We start from the raw sequence: 13,605 nt of genomic DNA, 5'->3' as shown, positions 1-13,605 counted from the left end.
AGAGAGCCATGTCATTTCGGCTCCGGTAGAGAGTTATGTCGTTTTCGGTTCCGATAGAGAGTCAACTGTTTTCGGTTCTTGCAGAGAGTCAACTGTTTTCGTCTCTGGTGAATAGTCAACTGTTTTCGGCTCCGGTGGAGAGTCATATCGTTTTTGGCTCCGGTGGAGAGTTAATTGTTATTTTTATTTGCGTTTTTTGCATCTATATTCAACTTTCTTATCAAACTCAAGTTGGTTTATATTATACCACTTGAGTTAGAGGGGAGATGTTGAGATATTTTAGATATTCGATTTTAGATTTAGTAGATTTATATTTAAATTTGGTGTTATCCATATATTAGATTACTTAGATTGAGTCTATCAAGTCCAGTTTGTATTGCCTATATATAGGTCCTTGTTTTGATGATCAATAACACAATTTCATTATTTTCCCCAAATATTTCTAACACCAACCAATCGAATTGATATGCAAGCAGTAGAGGCGTCAAAGGTCATTCCTGGCGAAGGGTCAAAATAAAATTCATCCTCGAGTTTGTCCACCTCATTATGATGCTGAATGAAAAAGTGCTCATCTTCAGCCAGTATATTCCGCCCTTGGATCGGATGAAAGAGGATCTGCACGCGACCTATCAGAATTTGTCTTCTGCTCGTCTTCGAACAAGAAGGATATATATATCAAAGCAGCAGATGCCGGAGATTGAGGACAGGATTCTGGAAGATATGATGCAGCACACAAAGACAAAATATATACTTGAAAAGATCATTCACCAGCTGAAGAACGCTGACTTGAGTTAAAGTTTGTTTAAGGAAACAGATTGATGAGTGGATTGATCACTTTTGTTTGGGAATTGTTTGGTTGATTTGTTGCAAGAAACAAAATACGATTGGTTGTGCTGTTTTTGAAGAAGTTGGGAATTATTTTTCTCCCTCTTATCAGTTGGTAATTTTAGCTTGTTCTATGGCATAAACAAAATATAATTGATTGTCATTGGTATAGGTTTCCGATGATTTTCAAATGCAGAAATATATAGAATAGGTTGTGATTTGTATAGACTAATGACGGATTTTGTAACTTTCTAATTTCTCTTTTTGAAGGATTGTTAATTTAAAATTGCTCTAAGTTTGCATTAAATGTGTTTGATTAGATAGATTAAGTTATAAGGTTTTAAAAATATTCTCTTAATATTTTGATAGTGATCTTTTGCCAGTGTACTTTGTTGTCCTTCTATTAGATAAGTGTATTATATATAATAAAATTTTGAAATAATTTTTATCTTTTAGTTGTCTCTTGTTAAATTTTTTATACAAACAATACTTTTGTTATTAGTGATTTGGAAAAGACAATGTATTGCAAAGGGAAAAAGAGATGATGCATCCATTAAGTAGACGTAATGAATTGAGTAAAAGAGAATTTTAGTGAAATGGGACTCCTCAAAAAAATATGTCTTGATTTGTAAAAATAAAATACTTTTAAAAATTTTGTGAAAGTTTAATTGTAAAAAATAAAAATAATAGACAAAGATTTAGATATTAATTAGTCTATATTACAGTGATGTAGAGATGGTTAAAAAGATTTTGAAATCAATTAGTTTTCATAATGCTAGACTCTAATATTTTATTATTATCTTTACCTTCCTTTCAATATGGTTGAGTCATATTTATCAATTTCAATTCCTCTTACCAACCTCATAATGCACACAGATTCTTTCAAAAGAAACTCTTTTTCTCCTTTCACTTTTATGAATTGTGCAATAACAAAATTCCAAAAAACAAAAGTGGATCATTACTAATTTCAATGTTCCAAACTGATTAAATCAAAGTAGTTGTTTGTTTTTCTAAACATTCATTAGCTTATCTAACTCACAAAGAAACTAATCAAAACCTGACTTTCAGTCCGCCGTCAGAGTTCTCGGAAACTGAAAAGTAATTTATGCATCAAATATTTCACATGTAAAGAACAAATTAATTTTTCACACCCCTAGATTAATCTAACTGAAAGAATTTCAGACAACCAATCCAACCAAAGCATTTCATCCATTTGAATACTTTTTGACTTATGCAACAAAAAGAATTAAATCATACCTTAATTTCTGTTAGATCACACATACACCAAAAAAATTCGTGCAAATGCCAAGGAAAGAATGGTCAACCAAAAAAATTCATGAAACCCTAACTTTCGTTAGCAGTCAAAGCTCTTGGAAAGTGGGAAGTAATTCGTTAGCAGTCAAAGCTCTTGGAAAGTGAGAAGTAATATATGCATCAAATATTGCATGTGCAAAAACAATAATTTAATTTTCACTAATTAAATTAATCTAACTGAAACAATTGTAGACAACCAATCCAATCAAAGCTATTCATCCATCTGAAAAGTTTTTAACTTATTCAACAAAAAAAAATTAAATCATACCTATGTCAGAAGTTGAGACTAACTTATCCACTAAATTCACATACACCCAAAAAATTCATGCAAAAAGTCAGAGAAAGAATGGTCAACACTGAGCTTTTATTTATTACATACAATTATTGAATTATACCATTTATGTCAAGGATATGTTTTTTTCTGCTTTTGCATTACAGTAGTCTCCACATAACTATATATAGTTTTAAGAAAAAATATATAATTATTAAATACTTAAGTTTGTCTCTTTTTTCATCTTTTCATTTGTATTATAGTTATTTTTGTTATTTTTGTTTAAACAATAGTTCAATTTATGTGAGAAGAAAACATGTATTTGGAAAAAAAAAAAAGAAAAAAAAAAGAGGCAAACTGTTTTTTTAGTTCCGTAATTGGATAGAGTCTGTCGCAAACTAGTTCCATAAGTGAAAATTTTTTCGCTGTTTTTGTTCTCTGGCGCCGGAGACGCCCACGTGGCTCGCCAGAGGTGACGTGTCCGCCAGGTGTCCTACCAGGTCAGCGACACCCGGCGGACACGTGGATTTATTATTATTTTTTTTCATTTTTTTAATTGGACCAAATAAAAAAAATACAAATAAAATTAAAAATAAATTTAAAATAAGTTTTAAAAAAATGAAAAAAAATAAAAAAATCCACGTGACCGCGACCTGGCGGACACGTCACCTCAGGCGAGCCACGCGGGCATCTCCGGTGCCGGAGGACTAAAACAGCGAAAATTTTTCACTTATAGGACTAGTTTGTGACAGGCTCCACTTACGAGAATAAAATGATAAGGGGGTCCAGTTACGGGACTAAAAAAACAGTTTACCCAAAAAAAAAAAATTATGAAAGTTGCATAATAAAAAAATTTATGAACGGGGAGTAAATCCAGAAGTTAACGTAATAGTTCCAATCCTTCAGTAAAATTGGGCAATAAATAAAACATGTTGGGGACTCCCATATTTTAGAAAAATAATTAATGATGCTTATCCCTACCAACTTAAGCTTTTAGGTGAGATGGTTATTCCGATCATCTAACATGGAATCAGAGCCGTAAGACTCCCGTATGTTAGAAAGTAATTAATGACGCATATTCCTAACAGATTAACCATTTCGGTGAGATGGTCATTCCGATCGTCTAACAAAACACAATCTGATTTCCTGCCTTGCACTCTGTTCCAACTCTTATGTGGATCTACATTCACAAGATCATGTAGTGTTAGCAGAATCTGTTTCACACAGCATCGGTAGCTTTGCTTTCTACGGAGTTGAGCACTAGTTCACCCATTTCCACCCCACAAACTAATTTTTGTGGAATCAGCACCAAATAATAATTACACATGAAAGTCGAGGACATAAAATAATAAGAGAGCGAGCAACTGATGAATGATTGTGTTGTCTTTAACATTCCGGACGAGAATATATTACCACTACGATATCTTCTATCTAGAATATCCAAGACGGCTACCTCAATTCTTTGGGCGGCCTTTTCCTCACCCAGTCCTTACTTCAAAAGCATGGCAGCACTATGCACCGCTGCCAGTGGATTATCTTTGTCCTGAATGTAAGTATGCATGTAGTATATGCATTGTTGTGCCAACAATTCATTAGTTTAAGTTCCAATGTTAGGAGCAGAACCATGTATTGGTTCGAATAATGCTGCCATCCTTTATAAGTATGTACTGGGTGAGGAAAAGGCCACCCAAAGAATTGAAGTAGCCGCCTTGGATATTCTAGAGGATATCGCATTTGCGATATATTCTCATCCGGAATGGTAACTAACACAATCAATCATCAGTTGCTCACTCTCTTATTATTTTCTATCCTCGATTTTATTGTGTCATTATTATTTGGTGCTGATTGCACAGAAATTAGTTGGGGGAAGGAAATGGGAGAACTAGTGTTCAACTCTATAGAAAGCAAAGCTACCGATGCTGTGTGAAACAGATTCTGCCAACACTACATGGTCTTGTGAATGTACACAAATGAGATTTGGGACTGAGTAGCAGGAAATCGGATTGTGTTTTATTTTTGGCTGAAGTTTACTGAGGGGTGGGAACTATTAAATTAACTTGTGGATTTACTCTACGTTCTATGTCTTGAGTCATAAGTCTTTTTTATTATGCAACTTTCATAATTTTTTATCCAAATACTTGTTTTCCTTCTCACAAAATCACATCAAATTAAACTATTGTTTAAACAAAAATAATAAAAATAAACATAATACAAACGACAAGACGAAAAAGAGAGACAAACTTAGTATTTAATAACTAGATATTTTTTTCTTAAAACTATATATACTTACAATAATTCAAAAGCAGAACAAACATACCCTTGACATTGTTTGGTAAATGGTAAAATTAAATCATTATATATAATAAATAAAAGCTAATTGTTGGCCATCCTTTCCATGACATCTTGCACAGATTTTGTCGATCTATGTGAAAAATGTTGGAAAGGAATTAAACCCTAAGCCAGGATCCGTAGTTTGAAATAATTGAGATAAAAAAAAAGCAAAATAAACCTGACCCGATTACATTAGCATTGGCGGATTCGGATACGCAAACAATGTTTTGTGTTCTTCAAGCTTATAGCGCAACCCCTCCGTCAGGATTTCTGCCATTACTACCACGAACAACAGATATGCAGAGTAATGGATGTTGTGCCTAGACCTGGGATCACAACCCTATTTATTGTTGGATAAATATTCTGGATAGAATGAAAATTTGATGAAATTGAATTCTGCAGGGTATACATGATCTTGGATATATTTGAGTCACGTTCGCTTTCCTTATACGATATTTTGACCCTATTAACGCCCATGTTACACAAAATTCGTACGTGGATAAAACAAAGCAACACTCGAATTTTAGTCAAAAACATCGAGCAAATAAAATGTTGGGAGATTATTTGCGTATTAAAAATATATTTTCTAGAACCCTGAAGAAAGAAAAGACTTTCTTTCACTGTGTTTACTCTACTTTTCTCTCTCAATTATGTCAAGATAAGAATATATTAATAGACTTGGGAGTGAAAAGATTTGAACTTGAATTTTAAATCCAACAGACACAATCTTTTTATAAAAATATGCAACTTTAATTTTAAATTGAAAAGATTCAATCTATTCATTAAAGTCATCAATTCAAATTTAAAATGGATTAAATTTGAATTGCTGAAGGTTAAATGCACGAATTAATTAATTTGATTTCAATATTGAAAATAATAATTTTCAAACAATATGTAACATAATTTTCACCTTCATCATATTATTTCACACTTTGTTAAATATCGTATAGGCTTTCTCGAGCATGGACCCCATGCGACCCTTCCCTAAAAATAGCTCGAAACAACATTCCTTATCTTCAAATAAATCCAACAACAACAAAATAACCAACAATAATCCTCCCCCACTTTGTCGTTATCTATGATTTATTCTCAAACTTTTCAACATACACAACAAGCTAATGCATAAATGAAAATATCGCCACGATTGAATTTCCATCTTATTACATTACACATTCCAAGCATTCGAGAATCTAGGAGTCCCAAGGATTGAACCTATCAACTCATACTGAATACATGAAGATAATATACACAAAAGTTTTATTTTCCCAACAATTTACATTTGACACTTTACAAGCCATGTGTCCCAATCTATTCACGAACATATCGAAAGCCGAATCCGTAGCATTTCTTGAAGCGGCACAACTTCATGTTCATATAGGTAATTGCTTTAGTCTCGCCCCTGCATGACGATTTTTCAAAGAAATTATTAGGCTAAACCTCAACCGAACTTTCTTGCAAGTTCGAACACACTCTTTGAGATGAATAAATCACGTGTGTTCCAATCCTCTAAACGTGAGCTTTCCGCATTGAATTCAGCTCTCAGCATTGTACTAGGAGGGAATTGGATGTCTCATGCTAAGACAATTTAGTGGACTTTAACCATCCCGAAAACATATTGTATGTCAGTTTCTTGGCCAATGGATGTGAGTGATTCCACTCTATACAATTCGACATACAAAGTGTCGACTTTATGATAATTCAAACAGCGCTAGCATTTTACAAATGATAAACAACACCCTCACGCCTAACCGCATACTGTCATCCTCAAGAGCCATAAAAATATTACTCTCAGCCTTGTGCACAAGTAATATTTCCAAAAATTATTATTGTAGTCAAAGCATTCGAAGCACTCCACATTTAATTGCAGTCAAAATATATTTGACTATTCTTAAAGTGTGCCCAAGTGGTTATCAAGTAATCACTAATGACCAATTCTCGTAAAAGAATTGCGAATCAATCCTTCATAAATTAATTTATACAAAATTAATTCTATAAAGGAACAAATGATAGTACATAGCTTTATTTAAATATAACCAACATACGATGAATTGCAAGAATGTGGAACAAGTGGTTGGGAGGACTTTTTGGATGAAGTAACTAAGTTTTGTTTGGGTCATGGAAATTGTCCCCGATATGAATGATATCATTCCCGGACTATTGAGAATACTTGTTGACGCCCAAAGAAAAACACATCTTCATTATTTTCGGGTGGACGCTTTCATACAGGTATTTTATTCTTCTTTATTTATTATTAAAATTATTGTAGTATTAGTTTATATTATGAAATATTAATTTTTTTTTTTACAATGTTAGGTGATCGATATTATCTCTCAAGAAATAAATCATCGGTTCACTTAATCAAACTCGAAGCTGTTGATGGGAATAGCATGTCTTAATCCCACCAATTTGTTTGCTACTTTTGATGATGACCAGATTATTCATCTTGCTTAGTTATATTCGAAGGATTTTTCTATGCATAATTTATCATAATTAAGACCACAACTTCAAACATTTCTACGTTATGTGAGATCAGAACCAGCTTTTATTGGCATTTGTGATATTGAAGATCTTACACAGATGATTCAAATGAATTGTAAGAGTACTTTCTATTGGATTTATCGACTGATCAAGTTGGCATTAGTTTTACCGGTCACGATTGTTGAAAGATCTTTCTCGGCAATGAATATTGTAAAAAATGATTTGCGGAACACACTACCAAAAAAATGACTTTTTGTAGCGGTCAAAAATCTGTAATGAAAATCCAATTTTTGTGTAAAATAGCCTTTTGTGTTAACTCTGTTACGGATTTTGACCGCTACGAAAAATCGCTGTACAAAAAGTCTAGGTTGCAACAAATTCCGTAACAAATAAGTGGCGGTCAACCCTCAAAATAAGCACGTGATTATTGTATTTGTTGTGTTTTTTGTACGTAACAAAACATAGATCATGTTTTTTGAACAACATATGTCCGTAACAAAATATTCGGAAGAAAAGTTAAATCCTGTCAGAGAACTATTTGTTAGGACATATTTTCGAAACGAAAAATGCGGTACAAATATGAATCTTGCTAGAAAACTTTTTGTTGCAATTTTGTCCGTAACAAAAAATTGCGTTACAAAAGTAGTGTCCTCTCAGAGAACTGTTTGTTACGAAATTTTTCCGCAACGAAAAATTCGGTAGAAATTTAATGCAAATGTACAACACTTTTTGTACCAGCCATTGTCCGTAATAAAAAATCTGCTACAAACAATGTCTGTCTCAAATAAGGATTTTGTCGCCACGAATAAAATCCAATTGCTAAATTTTTTATTGATCAATTTGCATCACAAATAATTTAAAACATAATATTATCGTAATTAATCTGAAATCCTTATTCATAAATGCACAATGACATCAATCCAACAATATTTATGTTCATGTCAAAAATAGAATACTAGACATTAACCGTACTTTAAAACATCTTCAAAAGTCACCATGCCATACACCATAACAACCAACTAACAACTTGCTAACACTTGATCCCCATATCCAAAAGTAATACGTGAAATAAATAAATATGGTATCAAATTGAAATACAATCCTAAGGTCGACTAACAAACACAACTATGAACGACCAAGCTCATCGAGTGCAAAATCACAAATAAAGCAATCGGTCAACCAACTGCAATGTGTTTCTAATGATATATAAGAATTATATCAGCAACTAAAATAATTTAATTCCCAAAAGAATAAACATTTTTAAAGAAATTGTACAACCTTGTAAGTCCACTTGATGTTTTCTTCGTCGAGTACCTCATCGAGCATTTCACTCCGGCATTACTTGGGAGAATAAGTACGGTCATCGGGACTGTAACAGCGGTAAAAAATGCCTTGACAATGGCTAGGGTATCACCTATATAAAAATGTAGAACCAAAGCCAATATTAGGAAATATAATATCTCTAAGCAACATGAATGAATATAATAAAAGATATAAATACATCAAGTAAATGATAGCAATGGAAACTTCATAATAAAATAAAAGTTATCCTTTAGTTTGATCTATGGACACTATCTTAAATATGAATATAGCAATGTCTACAACCGAAAGCATTAGTCAAGAAGACTGACCACCAAACATTAGGAAGATAAACCACACAACAATAAACTACGAAACAACTCTCCCAACACTGATAAAACAACATTTATAAACCACCACAATCATAATTTGTATCAGTCCGTACAACTAAAATTATACAATACGGGGAAAATCCTTCAGCAAGAAAAATAAGATAACATCTCCTATGGCAACAAATAACCACCAATCAAGCTCTACATAGAAAATTCGACCATACAACTACTTGATACCCGAATTAAAGTCCCTACAACAATATCAGCAGATGCCAACAAATTTTCCGATGCCATCCAATACCAATCTCAATCCCAATATGTGCCATCCAACTACTTACCACTATTAAGTTACGCCAAATAATAAAATAAATATCCACGAACAGCCCCTACACTAATATAAATGAAAACAAGACTAATCTATCTAGCAAAATAATTAATCAATGAGCACTTATCCTAATATAATTTAAACAAACAACAATAACAAAGATAATCAATATTGTAGTAACAAAAATTGCAATTTAACAATTAATGGCAACATGCTAATTTAGACTAACTAGACGCAATTAACAATATAGTAGTTACATAATTACGACTATATTAATATAATATAATCAAGTAGAGAACAACCTCCAACAATAATATTTACTGAACCAGCATGCAACTAAAACTGCTCCATCTTCTCTCTTCTTCATCATCTCTTTCCCACTTAAGTTGAACTGAGTCTAATCCAAAGAAACCAAAATCTATTGCACACAACAAAGCAAGCAAGAAGCAGAAAACCTACCTCTATGGTTAGTAGTTAACTAACCCTTTAAACACACCATCATCATAATATATATTCTTGAAATAGCTTATTCATTAGGACAACCTTATCTAACAATCTATGTATAAATATTGTAGGCTGCAGATGATGCGGCATAAATAAGTTTGATTGTGGCAGTTGTTGTGGATTACAAAGATTTTATTGTTGATAGGACCAAGACTGGCGGTTGGATGATAATTCGATTCAATAAGTTAGTTTAACCCCAACCTAGCTTTGACATTGGATATATAGATAAATATTGATAATATCTATATCACTTTTGTGTATAACAGTAAAAAGAAAGAAATTAATCACCACTTGCAATTCTTCTCTGCACTTTGAAGTGGGATGAATATGCATATATAAATCAATAAACATGGTGGGACCAAACCAAAAGAAAATCACATTCCATTTTGATTGATATTTATTTCGTTGGCAACCATGATTAAGACATATATCTAGATAGCTCAAAAAAAAAAAAAAATTGCTACCAATGTACCTAAGCAGGTGTACCAAAGCAGATGAGAATTTGAAATTTCCACAATCAAAACTTATCTAAACTTAAAACACACACAACACACAGAACAAATATTAAGATTTCAATGTCACGAAGAATTTTGTACTCTACACAAGTTATGTCTTCATTCTTGGAGGCCAAAGTGCAAAAAGGGAAACTGTGGGACTGGACAAATCACAAGAAGAGAAGGGGCCATCATGAAAGATATCCAAAAGCAAAACAATTACAGTAAATTGCAATCAAAGAAGCATCCAACATCTTAAGGCTACAAACATGTAATTCTTTATAAGTGCCTCACCGATTAATTATTCTTAAACTCCTTGAAATAGGAAACTCAAAGAAACATTGACCAAATTATAATTTTTCATCAATATAATGTAATGGGCTTGTTTCATTCTACCAAACCATAGCATCAATTATTTCACTTGAATATAAAATTATCCGTGATAAAAAAAAGAACCAAACAAAAATAGAGGACACTAAGAACAATATGTTATTTTTTCAGAAGTATTAAATAAAGAAAAATAAGCGAATACCAAATTAAACCAACTATTAAAAAAAAGAAATCTTCTTAAGAAGTACCTGTCGGATCACCTAGATTGGTATGTTATGGTAGCAGTGTCGTACAACTTGTCCTTTCTCCTTTCCCTTTTGCCCCTTAACTCACAAGTCTGAAAGAGGAAAAGAGAGAGGGGAACATGATTCAGCAGGAATAGAGTGAAGTATTTACATATATATATGTATAACTTTATTGCAATGCTTATATGTACAGCTGTATGTATATACGTAATTGGTTTAGATATTTTCCATGTAGGAAAATCTCTTGAAGGTAGTATGACTAAATTCCTATGACCATTCGTATTGGCAAGTTTTCTAGATTGTGGGAGAACAAATATAAACCCTTCATATCTTTGTCCTTACAATTGTTCCATTGCAAACTATTTGAAATGTAAGTTTGATACCAGGCATAAGCAAATTCTACACAAAAAGTAAATCCAATATCTATCTTATAATAAACTAAAGATTTGTAAGGCTTGATATGATGAACAAGTGATCAAAACAAAGACTACTATAAGTATTGGTTGCCTACATAAACTAGTTCAAACAAGCAAACATGGTCAAATAATAAACAATAATAATCATGATGATGCGTGAACTTACGATTCAATTGATAGTAAAACATGGGGGACAAAATGGTAAGGATATAAGACAAAAGTATAAATATACGGAGGACGAAACCAACTGCCATCATGCTACCGGAGGATGGAGTACCTCATTCATCAAAGGAATAATCTAACCACATAAGATACAATAATCAATCAAATACAGAGAAGTTGCCAGAACATTGCCCAAGGTTTTTCAATTAATAAAACATAGGGCTCACAGAAACGCAGTGATTAGTCATTAAAAAAGAACAAAATCTAACAATCAGACAAGAGTATAAGCTTATGAACATTATGACATAGTGGGACATCAGAAAGAAAAGCTTATTTTAGAACATGAAAAGAAAGTTTCAAAATGATATCTTCATTGATACAAGAGGAAGTGATGATTTCCATGAAGCTCATTCATAATCCAATAAATATCGTTGCTAGTTACATAGATATAGATCGCTATATATGCTACCATTTTAATGAATACAGATACATACGTACATAGAAACCCATTACATATGTATATGTATATACATACACCGTATACCTCTAATTGTGTGCTAAATAATTCAGTTTTTGGATCAGAGGTAAGCTGATGAACTTATGATCATCTATCATGGCCATGATTGTTAAGAAAAGAGAGAGGTTGAGTGAGGTTGCACACGATGTTGATATTAGCGAGCAAGGAACAACAACTACTTTATTTCCTCCAACTATATACCGTAATAACACAATTACACAAATATGAATAACCTTCACTTACCAGCAGCAACATAATTCTAAAATATGCCCCCCATAAAACAGTAATTCTTCATTCCAATCTTATGTTTTAATCTCTAACCCCCATCAAGATTTAGAAAATCAAATTAAAAGAAAAGCAGTTTTTATTTCAAAATTGATGCCCAATAGTTTTACTTTAGTGCTAAATAAACACTGCAAGTAAACTCTTCGTTTTATCTAGATTTCTTTCACTCACACTATAGTGTATAGTACATTGAGAGCATTGAACTACATATTCAAGACCTAGATTCATAGATGGATTGATTAAACAACACTAAAAAACCAAATATGTTAATTCACAAATTCAATTATCTTTCAAAATCAAGAGTGTTATCATCCTCTTCATCTTATTCATCCATTTATTAACCTCAATTAACAAAACACAGTTTTGTAGCATTCTTCTAACCACAAAATAGCAAACAAACACACGATTTCAAACATGCAACTAGTTGAACTGCTTGTGTGCGTGGTGGAGGTTAGAACAAATTGGCAAAGCTTGGTCGAGGTGAACCTTATGATTCATCAATGGCTAGAACACCTCTTTCTATAATGACAAACCATACACAAACCAACTACAATACCAACACAGAAGCATCGAAACAAAACACCACCAAATAGAGCAGAAATTGAAATCACACCGAGCCACAATCAAACAATGAAGAATCCACAATAATCAAGAAAGAACACAGAAAAAGATAAGCCACATGTTACCAAAATTGATCCATCTCCACCCCCACATCGAGAAACCATCGACAATGAAGAAGAGAGATAACCATGAAACAGGGAGAACAATGGGGACAACCTGAGATTGAGCGGGGAATAGCTTAATCTAAGCAATGGCTGATGGTAAACCTAGGGGGCCGAAGATGGGATGCCATTACCTGTAGCAAATGGTCAGAGAACGACCACAAGCTTGCGATGGTAACTAAACGGACTCGACCTACCATATAGACACGAGATAGATAATGAGGCAAGAGATAGAAGCGGGGGCTAGGATAGGATGTGGGGACTGGCAGTGGACCGGACCTGGTGAACGGAAGTTCACCGCCGGAGACGGCGGAGCTTGCTTCGACGAGGGTTCGATAATAGAAGGAGAGTTAGGCGAGAGAAATTGAGATCGATTCAATTTTGGTTAAAACCCTAACTGTAAAATACTTTTATTATTATTTTTTAAATTTTTTTAAAAATAATTTTATTAATTTTTTTATATTTTAATTTATAATTATCATAATTATCATTTAGTTACGGTTTACAGGCGTAACAAATGTATTTACAGCGATATTTCGTTATCATTGTGATTGTTACGGTTGAATTATTGAAACAAATAAAAAATAAAAGTTGACTAAACATAATATTTTTTATTACAATATTTTTGGTAACTAAAAGTACTTTTTGTTACAGAGTTATTGTTGCGAACAATAAGTGCTACAAAAGAGCAATTTTTTAGTAGTGACATAAGGGGGAGATAAATATCTTACCAATTGTCTAGTGTGTTATCTTGA

General features: G+C 32.8%; 1 long non-coding RNA gene across 3 annotated transcripts; it reads right to left on the bottom strand.

Annotated features, from left to right (window-relative positions):
- Positions 1–6,045: 6,045 nt before the first annotated feature.
- Positions 6,046–13,213, bottom strand: LOC127240865 (uncharacterized). 3 transcript variants are annotated; one of them, XR_007836396.1, is made up of 4 exons: positions 12,815–13,213; positions 10,752–10,840; positions 8,498–8,633; positions 6,046–6,140 (listed from the first exon to the last, which is right to left on the bottom strand). It is a non-coding gene; the product is annotated as an uncharacterized LOC127240865 (long non-coding RNA). The 3 variants fall into 3 exon arrangements; XR_007836395.1 differs by lacking the exon at positions 6,046–6,140 and adding an exon at positions 8,204–8,415; XR_007836394.1 differs by lacking the exon at positions 6,046–6,140 and having other exon boundaries at positions 8,206–8,633.
- Between the last annotated feature and the right edge of the window lie 392 nt (positions 13,214–13,605).

The sequence above is a fragment of the Andrographis paniculata genome, unplaced genomic scaffold (genome assembly GCF_009805555.1).
Source record: "Andrographis paniculata isolate CXL003 unplaced genomic scaffold, ASM980555v1 Contig80END, whole genome shotgun sequence".
NCBI classification, from domain to species: Eukaryota; Viridiplantae; Streptophyta; class Magnoliopsida; order Lamiales; family Acanthaceae; genus Andrographis; species Andrographis paniculata.
This window is presented reverse-complemented; position numbering and strand designations above follow the sequence as displayed.